General features: G+C 32.5%; 1 long non-coding RNA gene across 1 annotated transcript; it reads right to left on the bottom strand.

The window, feature by feature from the left end:
* Window positions 1-6,814: 6,814 nt before the first annotated feature.
* On the bottom strand, window positions 6,815-11,912 carry LOC127715364 (uncharacterized). The gene is made up of 3 exons (XR_007988355.1): window positions 11,806-11,912; window positions 8,346-8,441; window positions 6,815-6,883 (listed from the first exon to the last, which is right to left on the bottom strand). It is a non-coding gene; the product is annotated as an uncharacterized LOC127715364 (long non-coding RNA).
* Between the last annotated feature and the right edge of the window lie 3,727 nt (window positions 11,913-15,639).

Below are 15,639 nucleotides of genomic sequence, written 5' to 3'. Positions count from 1 at the left end.
CCTTGTTTTATGGCTAGCTATACCTCTCATTTGTATGACGGTCGCATAGAATTCCATTATATTGACATAAATGTGTGAGCAAAACAAACAGACATAATAGGTAAAATTGTCAAACATTGGGGTACAGCAGTCAACAATTTGTGATCATCTTAATCACTATAAGAACAAATGACTATTTTAACAAAGAAAAACAAAATGGCATATAGACTCTCTATAGACAAAGTACAGAAGCAAAAATGAAAGACAACAATACAAAATTGACCATAGCACAATAACACAATGGCGGGATGTATAAATACCGAGCCACACCAAAATTATATTACCAAAAATGGACTAAACAGTAAAGGTTAAAAATATACAAAGACAAAAAAAAAAAACTATTACACGTAATTGAAATGATAAACAACGTCAGAACCTAGAGACCATCATGTATAATTTGTGAAGTTGATACGGAATATTTATCAACAAGGTCTTGGTATCTTCCGATGAACTTTTTAAGAAAAAATACGAGACGTTCTTTGACATAACCCTGGTTCATCAACTTTCTTCTCAGACACTGGTGACGTTTTATAAAGTCTGATTACCGAATGTGTTGGGAAATGTATATTCCATATGCAGGTAAAGTTGGCATATTGCTCCAAAGGTGGGGGAAAAGACGTTAAATCTAACAATTGAAATTCGGGAAAGATAACGTCATTTTTTTATGTTTCGTTATTGCTTTTTTTTCTTCTTTTTGTCGGCAATTTTTTTTAGTCATAATGAAACCTGAAAAGGTTTGCACAAAGTTGTAGTCCCCCTTTAGCAACTCAGTATTGTGTATAAAGAAGTTTTGCAAGGGCGCATCACAGTGCCGACTGCTCTTTAAATGTCCTCCAATTCAGAAAAGCATTTATCATAAACGGTTAAAAGTGTGCATAAAATTATAATTTTTCATCAAATTGGTGATTCCTTGGGATAAATAACTAAAAGTCATAAACTTTACAAAAGAAATTTGAAGGGATGACTCGTGTTCAAATATCCCGTATCTTTTTTTTTATTTGTCTCTTCGATCTCGTGTATATATTAGATATAGTAATAGGAATATGTTGTATTACATAACAGAACAGAAAGGAAGCCAATTAATGCATATACTAGTCAAACTCTTAACGTGGTCTTGCCAGGAAGCATTCATTTTTCAAAATCCTAGATCCGACATGAAAACATATGAAACAAGTCAAAACTTATATGACTGAATACTGTAACAAGTTATTGGTTTCACCGCACCACCTGTATGTGCTTGCCTCAAGTAAGTGGTTGTCGTTTGTTGCTGTATGTCATATTTGTATTTCGTTTTATTGTTTTGTACATAAATCAGGCCGTTAGATTTTTCGTTGGTTTTATCGTTCGGATTGTTTTACATTGTCATGTCGATGTCTTCTTTAGCTTCCTATGCGGTATAGGTTTTGCTAATTTACTGTGATCTATAGTTGCTAACGTTTGCGTTATTTAGTCTCTGGCGGAGAGTTGTTTCATTGGCAATCATACCACATTTTCTTATTTTATATAAAACAGCGACAACCAGTGAGTAACAGGATCTTGACTTAAGTCAAGAACATAAAGAATGGGGCAAGGTTAACATGTTTGTGTGCGCTCCTCTTATCTAGGACAGTGGCATAACAGCAAACCAAAAGAACAAACTGCTTTAAATCATTAGAGTGGTACAAAGCACAAAACCAAAAAATAAAAACAATATACACAAAGCACCGATATAGGAGTACTCGTAGTTACTGAAAGATAGTTCAAAACCAATTACACTAATAAAATAAATCATGTTCTCCCAGACTAAAGTACCAATCAGTACACATCTAACGAATTTAGTGTAAAGACGTCACAAACAGCCCGATGCCAATACCAAGTTTGTATTGTATTAAAGATCTTCTTCCACAAGACAAGGTAGTCCTGCATGTACATACACCGATTTCCACTGGACATTTACAAACAATCTATAAATCTATCAACCGAAATTTACCCATGGACACATTTGAAATAGAAACATATTTTTCAATGAGGATTCCTTTTTTTCAATTGTTTTGAGAGAATAAAGATTTATATATTGAACTTCACAATAAGTTTTATTATTATATCGCAACATATTCATTATTCTAAAGATTTATCACTTGGTTGATGATTAATAAATTTTACTTTACGTCCAGTTGCAAGTATTTCATCAATATTAATTTGACAAAAAAAGTCTAGCAGGTAGGCCATGCAATGTTAGTGATAGACAAAGATGATGGGCGGGAATTTTGACTTTTAATTAATGGAAAACACTGAATATATGTTGGATAGGAGCAACAAAATTTAGCCTTGCAATAGGCCTACTACGTGTCTCTATAAACAGCGTACAACGAAGAAGAGAGTGTGCCATTTTCCTTTATCGAGACATCATATTTACTGTCTGCATCCTGTTCAGGCGATGGCTGTCCTCATATTCATACATTCACAATCAGCAAAACAGACGACACTTGATGAGGAGATCCTACCCCCAGAATAAGAACCGTTACCGATACCCCAGATACCTTCGGAGGGATATGTTTTGAAGTCCGCATTGTACATGTATCTCTAAATATTTTCACTGTTACCCTTTTATTGATAGGCGCTGACTTCTGTGTTATTGCATTGCTAATTAATAAAAAAAAAACAGTTAATCGTTTTGTGATTGTACTCTGTTTGCCCATTAGTGATGTTGTTACAATACTAGTATACAAGGACTGTCCGCATTTCTTCTTTGAAACTTATGTTGGAGCAAATTACATTAAAATTAAAAATTAAAAAAAAAACACACGCCTCGTTTACGCCAAAGCATATACGATTTTTTTTTCTAAATCTAATATTCTTTGATGAAAGGATCCTTTTATATATAAACATATCGTCTAAAATAGTATTTTGCATCGATACATAAAGCAATGCACGTCGAAGAAAAACATTAAAAATCGTATTTTATCTATATCCCTATTTATTATATTGATTAAGATCTTACTATGAACACCGGATAATTCTTATGATTCAATAATTTCGTCGATGATTGCAAATTGCATTCATAATTTACAGTGAAAATGTAGACACTCAAATGTTAGAAGTGCGAACTGCATGTGCGAAAATGCGAAAAGTGTTTCTTTCTTCTTTCCAAAAATGTTCAACGTTTATTTGATGTAGCGGCTTTTTTAACATGTTAAGGACACACCTCTAAATAGAAAAAAAAACAAAAACGTCATAAAATGTTGGGTCAGTAACCCAACAACTTAATAAAGAAAGAAAAAAAATAGTAATTGATCAGATATAGTTTTCATTCGTTAGAAAACTTACTCTTTTTTCATTATAATATGTCAAGTTAATTAACACCCTTAGTCTTAAACTAAAAGAGACTACTAAAGATATGTTATCAATGCCAATTGTTTTAAATTGAAAAACTACAGTATTCAAGAAGAGTAACCTTATTGCAATGAACCGCGTTTCAAGAAAAAAATCAAAATTGAAGCCTGGAAGTATATTAGGAATTTTCGTTCTCTGTTTTATTTTTATTTTGCACGCATATTATACAGAAAATTTCTCAATGCAGTCAGTCACCGACAATTGAAAAAGTGAGAAGGGAAGTGAAAAAAAATATATAATCAACTTAGCATTTTTAAGGACATTTGTTTAGTCTTTTTTATTAAAATTACAAAAAAACAATGCTTCATCAACATAAAATGAATGATTGATGTTTTATAATTATTTTTTCCTTACCCTGAGGTACAGCTATCGATAGTATGAATAAAGGGATACATGGGGTATACATCTATTCGATAGAAACCAAACATAAAAACAAGCTACTAGACATATAGAATTAAGAGGTATCGGTCTTATTCGTGCCTGTATCAACTGGCACAGTTCTTAGTAAAATTCCATATTATACTACTTTAACTTAATTTCAATAATTGCACACCTTCTTTATGATATCGTATTACTGGTACTGGTTTGTATTGCACTATAAGTCTTTTTTTTTTGTTACCAGACCAAATTGCTGAGCGGGATATACATCTTGATGACCTTGATAAATCACGCTGAAAGACATAAACATTTCGACCCACACAAACAGACACATTAATCTGAGTCCTAGTCCATTAGCGTTTGCTATTAAGATATTTTGTGCATGTTTTACCTGTACCATGACAGATATTTTCATCAATAACGAATGACATTCATTCAAAAAATGGTGACCCAATTTGCACTCTTTGATAAGTCGAATTAATCCAAGATACTGCTTTAAGTTTTCTCTTATAATGTGCGATGTACATGTACAATGTATTTACTTGTATTAAAAAACTTAGTAAAAATTCCTATCTGGAAATCAAATTACTGGTTTAGGAGAAGTAATGGATCGGTTCTTTTTGTTTTTTGTCCTTATTTTGTTTTTTGTTTGTGTTTCTTGTCAATCTGATCAGTCAAGCCACTTCTATCGGGATTTCATAGTTTGTTCTTATGTTGTGCTGTTATACACTGTCTAGGTTAAAGAAAGGCTCTAACGCTCACAAAAATGTTTAACCCCAACACATTCTAAATGTGCCTGTTTCAAGTCAGGAATCTGTAATCCACCTGTTATCGTTGGCTGATGTCTGTCATATTTGTTTTTAGTATTGTTTGGTCATAAATAAGAACGTTTATTTTCAAATTGTGTCACATTTGTCATGTCGGGGCCTTTTTCAGCTGCCTATACGGTATGAGTTTTGCTCATTGTTGAAAGCCGCACGGTAACCAATATTATTTTGCTTGAATCTGCTTAGTTTTAACTCTGTCTCATTAGCAAGCATTGATGTACACATACCACATCTCCTGATTTTATATGGACCCAAAACGATAACCCAAATATGTCACTCTTGCTGATATGACTTTGTTCATATAAAAATATGGGAAACAAAAAAAAAACGTCGGATTTCAAAATTAAAATGACCAGTAGGTGCACAACAGCATCATGAAATAAAACTTTTGTGAATGTAACATGGAATCGAGCAAGGGATTTAGGAAAAGTGGATACAAAATTTCTTCCAATAATTTGTCATATTTCCGGGTACGTTTTGTGTTTATATGTATTTATGGTTTATTCGGTCTTTTCTACGGGGAACCTTACACTCTATTAGTAAAAAAAACCAGAAGATAGAAAAATGCCTTGTAGGTTCTGATTTTTTTCTGTATCTAAAACAATACATGCAGATGCTAATGAGGAGTAATGGATTCATAGTGCTGATAGACGAATGAACAACAACAATGAACCCACTACCACTAACTAAAATGTCCAAACTCACAACCTTTTCTTAACCAGAGCAAATATATCTTAAGCAGTTACTGAAATAATTGTAAAAATCTCGCTTTACTATATACATTTGTACAACATTGTCTCCAGTTTGCCTAATTATTACGAGATTTGGTCTTTCCAAGACCAACCGAATATTTATGTGCAAAAATATAAATCAAATACGATAGATCCTTGGACTTCGGTTAGATTGAGTGTTTATGAGCAAAACCCATACCGCTCATATAATTAGTAAGCTATTAAAGGCCTAGAAATGACACATGTAAAACATTTCAAACGAGAAAACTAATGGCCTGATTTCAACGAAAAACAAATATGAAATCTTAATAAAAAAAAACGGTTGAAAAGGCTTAACTCATCAAATCGATACAAAGCACATACACAGTGTTTGGCACTTCAATGACTATTGAATATAATATAAAATCAGATTCTTAAATAACTTGCAGTTGCAAAACAAATTATTTCCACAACTGAAACTTTAGGAAGATTAACTAAAACAAATGTTCACTTGGACACTTTTAAGTATATGCAAAGCAACTGAAATGCTTACATAGTACAAACCATGTCTATTTCCTTATTTTATGTGTTATAATTTTTGATAAAAACTACACTGTCTGTCTACATCATGTGGTTCACTATTCTAAATAATTGTCCTGAATATAGATGAAATACTCGCCGTAGGACGTAAAGCAAACACAATCAAATCATTCTAAACAAACCATTTTATTGGTTAAAATTTTAACTTGATTTGCAGATAAATGCATGCGTACGTGTATGTCTCATAGTATTGGGATGTTATGTGTGTGTTAGGATGGGGATGTTGACTACTACCAAGCATATTTAACATCGGCAAATGTTAATGGTCCTGTAAATTTACAGATCAGTTGTATCATACACCTTTTCATTAATATTTTGCTGTTCTCATGTGGTGTGTTGTTTTATTCGTATACTTTGTTGCCTCTGGTGATTCAAGATTTTTTATCTTAAGGAACTATGACTTTTCAGTCGTTCTCCTCAACGTCACAGCGAAAAAGAAAAATTAATGCCTCGTTCACACGTACATTTAATTCGAATTGAATTCGAATCGAATGCGAATCGAATTCGCTAATCGCGTTCACACACTCTTCTTTTTTAATTCGAATTGATTCAAATTGGCTAAATCGCATTATCCAATTCGCATTAGAAATGCGTTTTTGTTAATACGAATTAAAAGTTAACGTCTTTAGGACAGTAAAGCGAATTTGACGCGCATTGCAATTCGAATTAGAATTTACGTTTGGACGTTAAACGTTTCGAATGCGAATTAAACTAATTCGAATTAGTTAATGCGAATCGAATTCGAATTACGTGTGAACGCAGCATAAAGTCACAACTTTCTGCAAGTTTAAGATAGTCCCCGTGATTGTCAAAAAACAAAATATCAAAATGGCCAAATAATCTCATTGCTGATACACTCCAAGTACTGGTAATTATTGAAAAGAATCGTTATGATGTTGCATGCAATTTTATTTCTATTACTCATCAGAATGCTTCTCATCACATGTTATCAGTAACCTACAAACAAAAATCATTGTAGAGATCAGGCTAAATATTAGAAATCAATAACAACAAATGATATAAAAGATATAGAAATAAGAATATTTATTGCACAAAAAAAAAAAACCAACACTATTAATGATTTCTCTGATGGTGCACGACTACAGGGGAGGTAATGACGTCGCTAACGTCAAATGTTATTTCTCGCGTTGTCAAACCGTAAAATATCGGGAAAGACGCATTGTTCAACTGATTTTAATCGTTAGCTTAAAGATGAGTACATAACCCCCTCTTTTTTTAAAATGATATTTGGCTTGATTATGTATCACGGTTATTTGTACCAATTTTTATTAAGAAATCACAGATGATTTTTTTTTTAATTGAATAAATATACTGCAAACAATGCCGTTTGTTTTTTCTAAAATCATGAAATAATGATAAAAATAAATTATTTCCAAAGATTTGTTACATAAACTTAGATTATATATGTAAAGACGATATTCCATATGGTTTTACAAAAATCCGCTTGTGATTATCATTAAAACAAAACAGTTAGGTATGTCTGTTCAACACGTTCAACGGATTGAAATGTCCAAGAAACCGAAATTTTGAGTAAAACGTCGACCCCATTTATCTCAAAAAGAAGCACATGAAGGTATATTTTTAAATACATATTTGAATTGACTAGGTGAAAAATAGCTTGTATGCACATTTTCGTAAAAACATCACCGTGGGATCAAAACTGTATCGTATGCCCTTAGCTCTAAATACATAAACTCATTTATTAGTGTACTCAGTCTGACTGATATTTTAGTCTTGGTGCAATAAAATTAATTATTAGTTGTAATATGCCTTGAACTAGCTTTCAGTAACTGTGAGTACTCAAAGATCGATACTTTGAGTTGTCTGTCCTTATGTTACTTTTTTATGTGTTTCGTTTCAACATGATGAGTCAAGCCATTTCTAACCGAATTTTACAGTTTATTCTTACAGGTTAGATAAGGATTGAGCGCTCACAAACATGTTAACCCCGCTACACATTTCATGTACTTGTCCCTAGCAAGGAACCAGAAATTCAGTGATTGTCGTTTGTTGCTGTCTTTTCATATCTGTTCATCATTTATTGTTTTGTCATAAATCAGTCTGTTTGTTTTCTTGATCGTTTTTGACATTTTTTTCTATGTCGAGGCATTTTTAGCTGACTATACGGTCCGAGTTTTGCTCATTGTAAAAGGCCATACGGTAGTCACATAATTTGCTTACATCAAAATTTGGAATAATAGTTGTCTGGAAATCATTCCATGCACATGTCCTTTTTTTAAAACGAATTACAATGTACAAAGAGTGTTGTTCAGTATAAAAACAAACCCGGTCAATGGCATTTAATATGATCAAAATATGTTGAATTGAAATAAAACTGACTGATAAAACAATATTCACTCTTGTCTTTTTAAAAAGCAGACATAACAGACAAACTTACATAAATTGCTTTCACAAACAAACTGCCTGCTCTTGTTACAAACTCCATTGTGCCATTTTTTATGTGGAGTTAAAAAAACACAATACGAATCAGTATCTGGAAAAAAATATTTTAAATGTAAAAAATGTACTCTATTCATAAGACCTATCAGCAGATAATTTTACATTGCAGCACATTATGCTTATACGAGAAGTTATAGTTGTAACATATGCAAATACTTGTCTGGTTTTTATGTCGTGTTTAGGGTTTGGCTGTGTATGTTTAAATGTACAGCCACCTGTCCTGTTAGAATGAGAATGTTAAATGCAATGCCTCATGTTGAGAGAACAAGGCTCTCTGCACGTTAAAAACCTTGATGGGCCAGTAGATTGCATGTTCCAATACTAGTTTCATGTTCCTGTTCAATATACCTGCATTGTCCAGTAGCGTTTTATGTTCCTGTTCAATATACCCTCATTGTCCAGTGACACTCCAATTTTCGCGCCCATCATCCAATTGCTAGACTACCTTATTTATATATTGGTAGTCTGTCCTGATTATGCATGACATATTAGCCACTGTACGTAAAAGGAAACAAAATTCAATTAATGCATAGGTAGGTTAAGTACAGGTACTTCCAAATATTTCGTCTTTTCTATAAACACTTTTAAAAAACAAATTTCTGAACGCTTCTGTTTTTTAAAGTTCTGCTTTACTGATAGTATTTCTAATGACGTCTTTCCAATGTTGTACCCGTTGTTACATTCGGAATATACCAGTATACGACATATACATTTTTTTTTGTGTACACAGGCCAATGTTCCGAGCGCACGAGTGAATATGGACGAAAATATTTAAAAATACGGGAGCGCTCGGACACTTTCAACCGGGCTCGATTTGAAGATGGGTGCAGACTATTTACCCCTCTCATGTTCTTTTTCAACGTCCATGCCTTGTTCGTTGTCAATGGATGTCTTGAATTATATACATTGCCACATAGCGTTTGTCTTTGTACGAATTTGCCTTTACCCTTGTCACTGGTTGTATTTCATTATATTCATGTATCAGTGATTTTATAATTGTCTGAATAAAATGTTAACCTGATAGTAAGGTTTCTATTATTTTTTCGCACCTTTTAAAGACATGAGGGATTTAGGACTGTTCAAGTTTTTCAGACATATGTCTATTGTTCAAGATCTTACATTGACCTCTTGATGTCTTTTGATTTCTTTGTGCCGATTGATTTCTGGCATCTCAATATATACCCCACGTCTCTTGTTATTATATTAACAGTTTGTATAAGATGTTCTTTATTATACAAGTTTTTTTTAGTTTATCCTGAAAGGGGCATTAGCTAAGAGATATAAACAAAATAAAATATGATTTTTTTTTTTGGTTTAAATCATTAATGAAAGTGAAACAGTGAAATATTAATTTGCTTTTAGCATCCAGTTAATTTCAATTTTGTCAAAATAAGCTAAGAAACATCGCTTGTGAATTATTCACCTACAAGTGAACAATTCGACCTCATTGAATCTGTATTCACGTGACCTTCAATTTAACCATATTAGCTAGAGATTGGTTACGGATGTATAAGTCGTATTCAGTCATTTAAAGAAAAAGAATATCATTAGGGAGCTACCATTTGATTTTTATGGGGGGTCAAGGATGAAAAATTTTGTTCTGCATTTTTTTTTAGTTGTAATCTCTGTCCTGCCTTTTTATGTTTACTCTATTCGTTCCTGCCTTTTTTTATTAGTTTATCCTGACTTTTTTTTACATAAATTGTCATCCTGCCTTTTTTTTGGGCCAAGTTGCTCATCCTGCCTCATCAAAACGGTGAACATGAATGTGACGGTAAATGCCCCTTTAATCATTATTCTTTTAAATACATTGAAATTTCATCGCATGATTTATCACGCTTTGAACAATGATCATGCATAGCGTCAGGTTGAAATGAAAGTAGGTAAATCATCGTTTAACAATAAATATAATCGAATTATCTTTAAAAAATACACACAAGCAAAAAAACAAAACACAGACACTGACACAAAACAAACACACAAAAACTCAGAGCTACAATCGCTTGGCATATTTTGACTAAGGAATATCTTTGGATTGTCTTAGAGAATTAGTCATAAATGATGTTTTTGAAAGTATCTTTTACAATTGTACCGATAAAACATTGATTGGGCTTCACGTTTTCCTTTTATTGTATTATTAGACATTAAGTCCTATGTATGGCAACCTTTCAATGTATATTTTGTTAAGGTCATATGGAACTTCAAATTTAAAAAAAAAAGTTGAACATAATTTATATACTTGAATGATTACGTTTTACTATAAACAAGTCAACACGAACTTTCTTGTATAAGAACGAAATCCTTTATCTTAAGTACCAAAATCTCCAAAAATGTACTGCTATTGAATTATGGTCTGACGTACAGTTTTTCTGTATGTAGTGACCTATACCACGAGACTCCCCAACAACCGCCCAGCACAAGAGTAAGGGAAAACCGTGATGAAAGAGAGGTAAACAAACGTGCATTGGAAGGTAGATAGTGTTATATGATTCTAAAAGAAATATTGAATACACCAAATCGTTTAACAACTGTTATGACAAATTTTGATAAGCAAATGGAATCGCATGGAAATGCAAAACAAAATTAACATCGATCTACTAGCTGACTTATTTTCACGTGCTCCATGATTCTGAGAGGATCGATTATAAAGGTGACGATCAATAAACTTCGGCAACAAAAGCCGAAAGAGAATAAGCAGGAAGAATGTTTACTGATCGAAATATGTTTGTAGATTTTACGTTACAGATTCGTATTAAATGTAAACAACTGTGTAAAGAGGACTTAGCTAAGTATATATACATGCATTGATTTAATGATGTCCTTTACATTATAATTGCAAGAAATCTGTTTTATATATATGACCTTTAAATGATTCCATTGAATTTATGGTGTAATTATTCGCGCAACTCATCTCACGACTCAATTTTAAATATTAGGTACATGATGAAAGATATAACTATATCCTTATAAATACATATGGAAGAAAATGATTACACTGCTTACACAATGGATATAACAATGTATGACTTTTAATGGTTAACCCTCCAAATAGATGAACTTCACACTTGTATAATAAGTATTATACATGTAAATATATACAATTTTATCGACCTATTGCAAGATTCAAAGTTGCGAAGTATGTGAATATCTGCAGCTTAAAAAGAAGTCCCTCTAAAAAAACAATGCTATAAGAGAAAGTCTATGAATGGACATTTTTAAATAAAGTTATTTAAAATATCCATTAAAAATGTATGTCATTGAGTTTGTAGCTGATAGTTTTGATTGAGAGCCATGAAAAGCTGAACAACTAGTTTAATTGGTCAGACTAGTTTTATTTTAGCAATCCAGAGCCCTAAAAGAAAAGAAGACAGTAGCAATTAGCCTATTTTTTTACTCACCCGGAGATTTTGGATATCCTGTTTCGAAGCGCATGAATTTTGGCTCGGTGTTATCCTGAGTCCAGGTAAACTTACCAATCTTGGCTCTTAGGTCAATCCAATAACTGTTGAATGTGGTAAACAAAAAATACAAGTACTTTTAGTAAAATGTAAAAAGATGATATATATATATATGTATAAAAATTGCGGTTTTTATCCAACGCAATCATAGGTTTGAACGTTGTTTTCAATTTAGATTTGTTTATATTTTTTCGTTTGGGCTTGTATTATATTTGCCTTCGGGTTTATATGATCCGTTCATCCTATTTTGACTCTTTCAAAATTCAGGAGTCTATCCTAAATTGAGGTAAATTATATGGCCTTCCAAATACCGTTTCGATTCCTTACATCACTGAAGAGACATTAATTGTCGAAATCCGGATATGGTGTGCAAATTTTTGCACCTCATGTTTGCGGTATACCATCTTTTCCGCAAATTTATTGTTTTCTGTTTGGTAATAAATCAATAATAAGATCCATTTTGTTACATCTGGTGATCCGTTTATTTGGCAATCGCCAATGGCAGTCAGTAGGGTTTAAGAACATCAGTTGTTCGACCTGCTAGTCAAATGCGTTTTGTTAAAATATACTTTTTCACTGTTTTGGTCTTTTGGAAAATGTTGTTTGTGCTGTATTTAGACCCCTCTACCAAGAAATTTGTTTTGCATGCACACGTATAAAAATTGCAGTTTTTATCCAACGCAATCATAGGTTTGAACGTTGTTTTCAATTTAGATTTGTTTATTATTTCGTTTGGGCTTGTATTATATTTGCCTTCGGGTTTATATGATCCGTTCATCCTATTTTGACTCTTTCAAAATTCAAGAGTCTATCCTAAATTGAGATAAATTATATGGCCTTCCAAATACCGTTTCGATTCCTAACATAACTGAAGAGACATTAATTGTCGAAATCCGGATATGGTGTACACCTTTTTGCACCTCATGTTTGCGGTATACCATCTTTTCCGCAAATTTATTGTTTTCTGTTTGGTAATAAATCAATAATAAGACCCATTTTGTTACATCTGGTGATCTGTTTATTTGGCAATCGCCAATGGCAGTCAGTAGGGTTTAAGAACATCAGTTGTTCGACCTGCTAGTCAAATGCGTTTTGTTAAAATATACTTTTTCACTTTTTTGGTCTTTTGGAAAATGTTGTTTGTGCTGTATTTAGACCCCTCTACCAAGAAATTTGTTTTGCATGCACACGTATAAAAATTGCGGTTTTTATCCAACGCAATCATAGGTTTGAACGTTGTTTTCAATTTAGATTTGTTTATATTTGTTCGTTTGGGCTTGTATTATATTTGCCTTCGGGTTTATATGATCCGTTCATCCTATTTTGACTCTTTCAAAATTCAGGAGTCTATCCTAAATTGAGGTAAATTATATGGCCTTCCAAATACCGTTTCGATTCCTTACATCACTGAAGAGACATTAATTGTCGAAATCCGGATATGGTGTGCAAATTTTTGCACCTCATGTTTGCGGTATACCATCTTTTCCGCAAATTTATTGTTTTCTGTTTGGTAATAAATCAATAATAAGATCCATTTTGTTACATCTGGTGATCCGTTTATTTGGCAATCGCCAATGGCAGTCAGTAGGGTTTAAGAACATCAGTTGTTCGACCTGCTAGTCAAATGCGTTTTGTTAAAATATACTTTTTCACTGTTTTGGTCTTTTGGAAAATGTTGTTTGTGCTGTATTTAGACCCCTCTACCAAGAAATTTGTTTTGCATGCACACGTATAAAAATTGCAGTTTTTATCCAACGCAATCATAGGTTTGAACGTTGTTTTCAATTTAGATTTGTTTATTATTTCGTTTGGGCTTGTATTATATTTGCCTTCGGGTTTATATGATCCGTTCATCCTATTTTGACTCTTTCAAAATTCAAGAGTCTATCCTAAATTGAGATAAATTATATGGCCTTCCAAATACCGTTTCGATTCCTTACATCACTGAAGAGACATTAATTGTCGAAATCGGATATGGTGTACAAATGTTTGCACCTCATGTTTGCGGTATACCATCTTTTCCGCAAATTTATTGTTTTCTGTTTGGTAATAAATCAATAATAAGATCCATTTTGTTACATCTGGTGATCCGTTTAATTGGCAATCGCCAATGGCAGTCAGTAGGGTTTAAGAACATCAGTTGTTCGACCTGCTAGTCAAATGCGTTTTGTTGAAATATACTTTTTCACTTTTTTTGGTCTTTTGGAAAATGTTGTTTGTGCTGTATTTAGACCCCTCTACCAAGAAATTTGTTTTGCATGCACACGTATAAAAATTGCGGTTTTTATCCAACGCAATCATAGGTTTGAACGTTGTTTTCAATTTAGATTTGTTTACATATATATATATATATATATGTTGTGTACAAGTTATCATTTTCTTTATTTTACAAATTATAAATTGTATGTTAACTTTGTACAAATTGTAATTTGTATAATTTGACTAGAATTGACTTGTAATGTGTACAAAAGATATATGATAAATTAGCATAATATAAATGGCCTTTTATATATTTTTAACATTAATAAATCTGAATTGTCTTGAAAAAAATATATTTGTATTCAACTCTTCTTGAACACTTTTCAACTGTTCATTATTTTGGGGTCAATTGTTTTAATACGTTGTCCATGTGCGCTGTCTCTAGTCGAATATCTTACCAAGAAAAGAAAAAAACAAAACGGAAATGATCAGAACTTGCTGTGGGAGATAATGTCATTATACCTTTTACTCAATATGATGATCTCCCAACTGACATAATTGTTAAATCTGGGTATTTTAGGTACCACATTGGAACAGCTGTAGGAATTTTAACAGGATATTTGTCTAGAAATCATATTGAAACTGTTAAAGACACGAATTTTAATCGCACAGCAGTTTCTGAGCCTCAACTTTCTCTACATGAAGCAGTTAAAAAGCTAACCTGGTGGTCATGGATTTCTTTCGTTTAAATGCTAAGGGGGTGCATCACTTCTAAATGTAAATGTGAAAAGCTTAAGATGTTTTCCATGCTCAAATAAATGATAAAGAGAATTAATTTTTGTATTCTGTAAATAACTTAAAGGTTTATTTTGTGGTTATTAAATAAAAATTCTAAACTGTGCATCAATGCTTGTTTATCCAAATCCATATAAAGAATTATTGTACAAGTGATAAGTGAATTTCAGTAAATATATATACAAAATGTGACTTGTACAAGCACTTTTTGGACAAATTACAATTTCTAAGGTGACCGCGAACTTATTGTAGTCGCCTTTTGCAGTATCATTGTTGGAGCAAATCCGTTTTATTCGTATGGCCTTGCTATAGGGAAATCAATGCTCTTGGTGCAATGTTTAGGATGACAACTCAAAGGATATCGATAAAGATATTTATGTTTGTCTGTGGGCTTAGTATATGTAAGAGAATGATAATCCCTTTCTTCATGATTAAGTACGAGCGTTAGCGAGTACTTATCATGAAGTAAGGGATTATCATTCTCTTACAAACTTAGAATATTGTAAAGTGCTCAAGGCTCAAACGATCTCTTGATTGGTTGTATTCAAGAATTAGTTTCATTGTCATTGCAATGTTTACAATTGATGGATGACTTCAATTTTCGGCATTTCATTTATGGATTAGTTTTAGTGATGTAAGGACTTTCTTATTATTGGGAAATATTTTTTTTTAAATGCGTTATAGACATTAGGTGACACAACAGTACAAAGAAAAGGTATGAATTGTATATGTTTCCTGATTGTGAGTATGACTGAGGCCAGAGGGTGATCTAACACTGAC

Source organism: Mytilus californianus, unplaced genomic scaffold (assembly GCF_021869535.1).
Source record: "Mytilus californianus isolate M0D057914Y unplaced genomic scaffold, xbMytCali1.0.p SCAF_9, whole genome shotgun sequence".
In the NCBI taxonomy this organism is placed as follows: domain Eukaryota; kingdom Metazoa; phylum Mollusca; class Bivalvia; order Mytilida; family Mytilidae; genus Mytilus; species Mytilus californianus.
The sequence above is the reverse complement of the archived record's forward strand: the minus strand, read 5'-3'. Positions and strand labels throughout refer to the sequence as shown.